Below are 7,807 nucleotides of genomic sequence, written 5' to 3' on the forward strand. Positions count from 1 at the left end.
TTTTTATCAGTCACTAAAAATATTTAGCAAAAGCTTTATTTAAAGATAAATAAATATTTGAAACTAAACATATCATTTCAAAGATACAGTATCCACAAAAGAAGAACATAGAAGTGGACATCCCTACCTGTCATTTTTGTGGTCACCTGACATCGTGGATACTGAAAGTCCGAAGTTTTGCTACTTTTTGAAAATGTTATTATAAAAAAAAATATTGCTCATTGTTAACAACTTCTTGGGACTTTTGAATTTTGGGGGGTCACATTAAATCGCTTAGACCCCGGTAGCGTATGTTTCTAGCAGACCCAACGCCCTTTCTAATAAAATCACGATTTACTTTTTTTGAAGTTTGTAATGGCTTTGTTTTGTGTGTGTATTTAGTCTGTAACACCCATTTGCACAAACATCATTGATTACATATATAATCCCGGGATGTCTACACGGATAGCAAAGTCCCTCTCTGATCAGTCGGCTATTTGAACCCGAGAATTAAAAGACTTATCTAGCAGTCTAATAAAATCCACCAACAACTATGTCCCGACATCCACCAACAAGTGACAAGCGAGAAAAAGGCTCCAGAAATTACCCAATTCAACTGTAAAATCCTGGGAAATTTAAAGTGAAATTAATTTTAAAGTACTAAGCGACGATGTATTTTACTAGAATTAGCTCAACAGACTGATGTACAGGCAAATCTCTGAGAAAATTTAATTATCTTCAGCACATGACAAATGCTTACCTTTGGTGATATCGCTTTGCTAAAAGAAACTACTATAAAGACAGAATCACAAAATCTCCTGTTTTCCATCAAGGCATGTCTAATAGTGCCATAATCAATACCAGTAGCAGCTGCAATATTCTCTCTACCGGACAATTTAACGTGATTCTGACATTGGAAACAAACCAAAGACGATTTTGAGCTTGGAAGAAAATCCCTATCAGATTCAGTCAATGCAGCCAAATCCAATAATGGAAGTCATAAATGCATAGGCATTGCACACAAAAAACCTAGATTGCAGCCACAAAGAATTGTTCTCTTGACTTCTGCAAATGAAAAATCTCACATATATCTGTCAATAAACACGTCACCTCTGCCATCCAATTTGAGCAAAAATAAATTCCTACACTCATTCACATTACGCGACTTGCTATATGAACAGGTACGCTATTTAGGAACTCTGGCTCTCTTAAAAATTTTGTAATAATCTTTGGAACACCGAGTTACATAACTTGATTTCATTTAACAAATTTCTAAAAATTTCCTTATGGGATATATTTGCTGTTTCTTTCCGAAGTCATTGGAAATGTCAACTCAAACCACAAAACTAATCATTTTCTTTAATTATTTTCGTTAACAGCAATTTAAACTTTCCATTACAAAAACTGATAAATGACGCGTCCGGGACAACTGAAGGTTAGATTATGGCAACCTAGTCTGTCTGTCGATCCCTTTCACCCCATATAAAGCCCACTTTGCTATGCTCCTCTCGTGTGATAAGCGAGTACGTTAACTAAAATATAGTCAAGCCTAAAAAAATGTCCAGGAGAGCCAATAACGTCCACTCTTTTCTCCTTTTCCCTCCTTTTTCTTCTTTCCATTATCTCGGAGCTGGGTATGAGCATTAAATTGCCCCATCTATCGAGCTCTACAAAAAAATCTAAGAGTGTAAAGAGGATAAATGAACACATGAATTCGTATTCTATGCATTAATTTATTTGTTTTAGTGTGTAAATGAAAATACAAAGCTCTAACAATTACATAAATCCTGGGTGATTATAGATACAGATATTTAACCCCTCAAACTAATCACCTATGGAACAGTAATTAGTATGCTATGAATAATAATAATAATAATAATAATAATAATAATAATAATAATAATAATAATAATAATAATAATAATAATAATGCCTTATTTTCCAAGGTTAATTTCATCACCTAAGCCCTGACTATCATATGCTTTGAATAAAGTTAAGTATATCTTAGTTTAACCAGACCACTGAGCTGATTAACAGCTCTCCTAGGGCTGGCCCGAAGGATTAGACTTATTTTTACGTGGCCAAGAACCTACTGGTTACCTAGCAACGGGACCTACAGCTTATTGTGGAATCCGAACCACATTATGACGAGAAATGAATTTCTATCACCAGAAATAAATTCCTCTAATTCTTCTTTGGCGGCTCGGAGAGTCGAACGCTGAACAGCGTGCCAGTCAAAGCTCTAGCTCTACCACTCCTCCAAAGAGGAACTTATGCTTTGAATAATAATAATAATAATAATAATAATAATAATAATAATAATAATAATAATAATAATAATAATAATAATAATAATAATTCATTTTCCGAGATTAGTTTCTTCACCTAAGCCTTGATTGTCTACTCAATAGGCTAGCATGTGATAAGTCATAAGACACACACTAAAAAAATATTTGAATCTAATCTACTCTTGTACCAGAAATAGCAGTCTACCTGTTTTAAGAATATATTTAATTTGGTTTCAAATCATTCCTGCTTGACATGTGATATCATGAGTAATGTTTAAATCTTGAATTTAATCTGTATATAAATCTATTATGAGCTTATAGGTAGGAATTTTGTTAATCTTGTGACTGAATAACACCAACTACCAGCAAATTAAAAAGTGTATGACGCTCCAATCTACTTCAAAGAAAGACAGTTTTGTCCAACGATAAGCAAAATATGATATACAAGACCTTACACGCTTGCCAACACTGAATGGACCGTTAAATCACGCTCTGAAAACTGTGATATGCCTTGTATGATTTATTTCCATGACAAATAAGACGTCAGCATTATATTATAGAGGGGAACTATTTGTCTGCTTAGAGTCACATGCCATCGAAATCTTGAAATAAACGAGAGAAGTCAACTCATCATCAAGTTCTCAAAATATTAAGGGTCATTACGCCCGAAATTATGTAGCCAGCATACCTCTCTTTTGCAAAAGAGAGAGAGAGAGAGAGAGAGAGAGAGAGAGAGAGAGAGAGAGAGAGAGAGAGAGAGAGAGAGAGAGAGAGAAAGAGTAATTTTATAGTTAATCATAAACTGGGAGATCTTAGTCTACAACAGAGAAGTGCAAAAGAAAAAGGGACCTGTAGGAGCATATGTAATCCTTAATCTAAAGATAAACCAGCTGCCACCCAAACGAATCGCTTCCTCAGTTCTTGTACGATTGTAATATTCCAACTTCTGAATGTTTCAGTGAGCATAGCATTTTCATCTGTAATGTTACGAGAATTATTTCGAGACTGCACCTATACATAGCTGTATATACAATCACGCATATACTTATGCAAGGATGTTCGTATATATTTACGTATGTATGCACAGTGATTTCTTTTACGACATGCACCGACGAAAGCGAGAACTCACAAATTTAGTTTCAGTTTCATATTGTCAACTCAATTACAGGCAAAGCTAACAAAGATTAAAGGAATGTGATACAAAATAAAATCAACATAAACGAGTTTTTACAGCCAATGCTGTAAGTAAAAGGAAAGCGTTGGACTAAAGAAATCTCGAGTATCCCGTACGCCAGTGACATCAGAACTGACAACATTGTCACAAAAGTAGTGAACTGATAACAAGACTGATTTCTGTCGAGGAAAGCTACTGATGATTTAAGAGGGTAATGGATTTCTGCTCACCTCATACCTGCCTAACCAAATTTTGATTCCCTTTAAACTAGAAACTATTTCATGAATCGGGAATTACATTCTCACATTTTGCAGGATAGTTTTTTCTCTTGGTCTGGAAATATGATTCATATCTGTAACGCAAATTCAAAGGATATTTTCTCTATTAAAAAGCGTAAAAATCGACTCATATAAACGCCTAACTAATCCAGAAAACCTCATAAAAATTTTGGGCTCCTTATATATAAGCATATATATAAGTATATGTATATATAAATATATATATACATATAATGTATGCATAATGTATATATATATATATACATATATATATATATATATATATATATATATATATATATATACATATACACACACATATTTTACATTTTGAGTGTCGAGAGGACCTTTTGACGGCATTCATTTATACAGACAACCCCCTGTCAGGGTCTCAGTGAATTCACCTATAAGCACACCATGCGCATTTTCACAATATGTGGAAACACACGTTGATAACTATCTCAGGAGGTAAGTACAGTTCTTAAACGTGGGTCAACTTGTAAGTATAATACTCACGGCAAAGTTGTTTAAGTACAGGTAAGAAAGGGGTAACGTAAATTAAATAAAAGTGTGATAAGCTTCTGGTGCATATGAAGGGACACATGAAAATAACTGATATTGGTAACGCAGGCAGGAATAAAGCGAAAAGCACAAACGTATGCTCAACATATTTTTGCATTGGAAATTTAACTGACTGCAACACTAAATGTTTGTCAGTCTGGGTCATTTTCACACGGTAACATATTGCTTGATCATGTGGTTGAAAACACACGCGCGCGCACACACACACACACACACATATATCTGTCTATCTATCTATCTATCTATCTATCTATATATATATATATATATATATATATATATATATATATATATATATATATATATATATATATATATATAATGTGTATAGATAGATAGATGGGTAGATAGATAAAATGCCTTTTCATAAAATAGAATGGAACATTAAAACTTTTAAGGAGGAGAAACAAGATAGAGGGTGTGTAATATGAACTAAAACTAAGTAAATAATCCAGACAAAATAGTAAAAGGTGCGCTTTCAAGGGTATATTCACAAAAGTAAAACTGAGAAAACGCAGTGTTAAGAATAACCTAGTAACTGAGCTGTTTATAAAATGCCTAGTCTGACTGTAATTAATTTCACAAAGGCCGATGAGGCATCGATGTTACAACCAAACTGGATCAGCATATATATTTCGTAAAACGAATAAAAAATCTGAATAAGAAAATTTAGGCAACCTCATCCATTGCATTTAAAGTATAACAAATTTAACAAACGAAAGGCTTTCGAGGTGGCAGAAATTAAGCTGACAAAAGAAACTCAGATTCATATTCACTCGGACAGTTAATTTCAAGTGCCTTTGCTTCGTAATAAGCTTCCGGAATACCGTGACGTCTAAATGTTGGCAGTCTTGAAAGACGCGTTAGAATTTTCCCCTGTCTCGCAGTTTCCGGACGACTGGAAGAGACAGCAAGCATATCATTTAAGAAAACACAAGGTGTCAGCGTAACTGAAAAGTCGAAATAAAGGAAAGGGAAAAGGCCTAGCACGCTCAAGTTACCTTTCACATTCCTTTTATACGTTTACCGATTTGATGCCGTCATTTGGATTTGGATACCTTGCAGAAAGGTATAAAGGTATAATGTGACGAATATATTCATAAACATTATCTACTAGAAGCTCATTGTTTCGACAGTTCACATTACAATATATTGTCTATCTATCTATCTATCTATCTACCTATATATATACATATATATGTATATATATATATATATATATATATATATATATTATATATATAATCCACGAAGGAAATGGAAACACTGGAGTGCTATGAGGCCTTTCGACTGTCTGTCGTCCTTTATTCCTTCGTGGATTTTATCTTTATTTATATATTCTTCACGTTCCATATTTTCGTGATTCAGTTATACATATATACACACACACACACACACACACACACACACACATATATATATATATATATATATATATATATATATATATATATATATAAAATATTACTTATACACGCGTGACTTTTTTTATGCTCACAAACATTAAGCCACAAACATCGTTAAATATCCAGTTAACAATTCCAGAGGTATAGTGAATTGGATATTTCTGGCTTAATATTTGTGATATACACACACACACACACACACACACACACATATATATATTATTTACATATATATATATATATATATATATATATATATATATATATATATATATATATATATATATATATATATATATATATATATATATATATATATTGTCTATGTGAACTGTATGCACTCATCTATAAACTGCTTAAAACTATCGGCTTCTAAACGTCTCTCGTATAACCTCATAAAACTCTATTTCGTTTCATTGTCTTACTCGGGGTTTCCCTCTCCCTTCTTATCCTCTGTTTCCCATCTTTCTTATCGTTTCAGTGCTCCATTTTTCTTAATGGTATCCCGAACCCCTTTCCCTCACCATATCTTTGGCCTAATTAGTTCTATCTCCGACCACCCCACCCCTTCCCCCAACCTCGGCCCCTCCACCTCCTCTTCCCCTCCCTCGGGCAACATCACTTTCCAGCCAGGGTGAATCAAAGAGCTTCTTTTCACGGAAAGTAAAGGTCTCGGCAGAGGGAACAATGCTATTTGTCTCTTAACTCCTGGACTAATGTGTTGGCGAGGCTACAGTGTAAGGGAGGTAAGACATAAAAGTCCATGAAATTATTATGTTTTGCTTTATCCAAGATCACAACTCAACAACTATCTTACTGATAAAGAAAATTTTACAGTCGCATTTCTTAATCCCCTCTTTGGGTCTAAGCGTATTACTCATTTAGACTTTTTTTATGGATAGGAATTTTTGCTTGTCAACAACCATGAATGTTCCTCTCGACTTCAAATATATCCCCACCTCATCAATAGAGGCACGGTGTTTTTTTTTTTATTATCTCCAAGCGCTAAAAATTAGTTTAGGACGAAAATAATAGTAAGAAAAAATAAGTAGGCATCAGTCTATTTAAACTGCCTACATCCAGAACATTCATAGCTATAAATATTTCGCATTTTCGATGAATCAAATATGGTCACAGGTTATGAAAAATCTAATATTCATCTTACTCTGTTTCTTTCAGGAAAATCAGAGAAGCGTAAAAATCATCTTCGATTCAGCTGTTTTAGCTGAGCTGAAGAATGTAAATGACCATTTGCTCTGATATATTGGGTAATAATTGTTTCTGATTTCAGAACGGTGTTAGGAAAGAAAAACATTCCCTTCTTGAATATCCACTCGAACCATTCAAAGTTTATGACATTTGAACAAATCCCAAGTCCGAGAGCTCAGGCTAGGATGGGAGTTCTTCTTTGACGAAAAGACTTCAGTGAAGCAGAAAGGGAGGAAAAAGGGAAAATGAGAAATACAAAGACAGTGTACAAACAGCGCCTCACAAGTGCCGACACGCTTCCAAGCATGACAGTGCGGTGCGTGATATACAGCAGAGGAAATCCCTTCTTCCTTCTATTGTCTCAGAATAACTTAGAGGGGAGATGTTTTGTGTCTCCCCAGAGTTTATTCTCCAAAGAAAGAAGAATCATTGCTGTGAATCGTTCCCCTGCATCTGTATTTATTGCAGGCGAAACATTTACAGAAATGCTGCAAAATGCTATCAAGATGCTACAACAGGAGCCAGAGAGAGAGAGAGAGAGAGAGAGAGAGAGAGAGAGAGAGAGAGAGAGAGAGAGAGAGAGTTCACCCGTTTTTGCAGCAATGTAGCGTAACACTGATAATATCTTTTCGCATTGTTTCGTGGTAGATTTCTCAGTTCTCGTTTTCTTTGCGCTCCGACATGAATGAGAGGTGGAAGGTGGGGGTACTTTTATTATGCAAAATTCACCGTCTCGGAATTTTCATCACCATTAGGGTGTCAGTTATATTTAATCAAAAGTCCGCTTCTCTAAGGTAGATTAAATACCGTTGCCTCTGAAAATCATTAAAGGTTTGTCTAAATATTGAAAACGAGAGGTAAATGCATTAACACAGGACAGCTACGTGTGTT

This window comes from Macrobrachium rosenbergii, chromosome 43 (assembly GCF_040412425.1).
Source record: "Macrobrachium rosenbergii isolate ZJJX-2024 chromosome 43, ASM4041242v1, whole genome shotgun sequence".
Classification (NCBI taxonomy): domain Eukaryota; kingdom Metazoa; phylum Arthropoda; class Malacostraca; order Decapoda; family Palaemonidae; genus Macrobrachium; species Macrobrachium rosenbergii.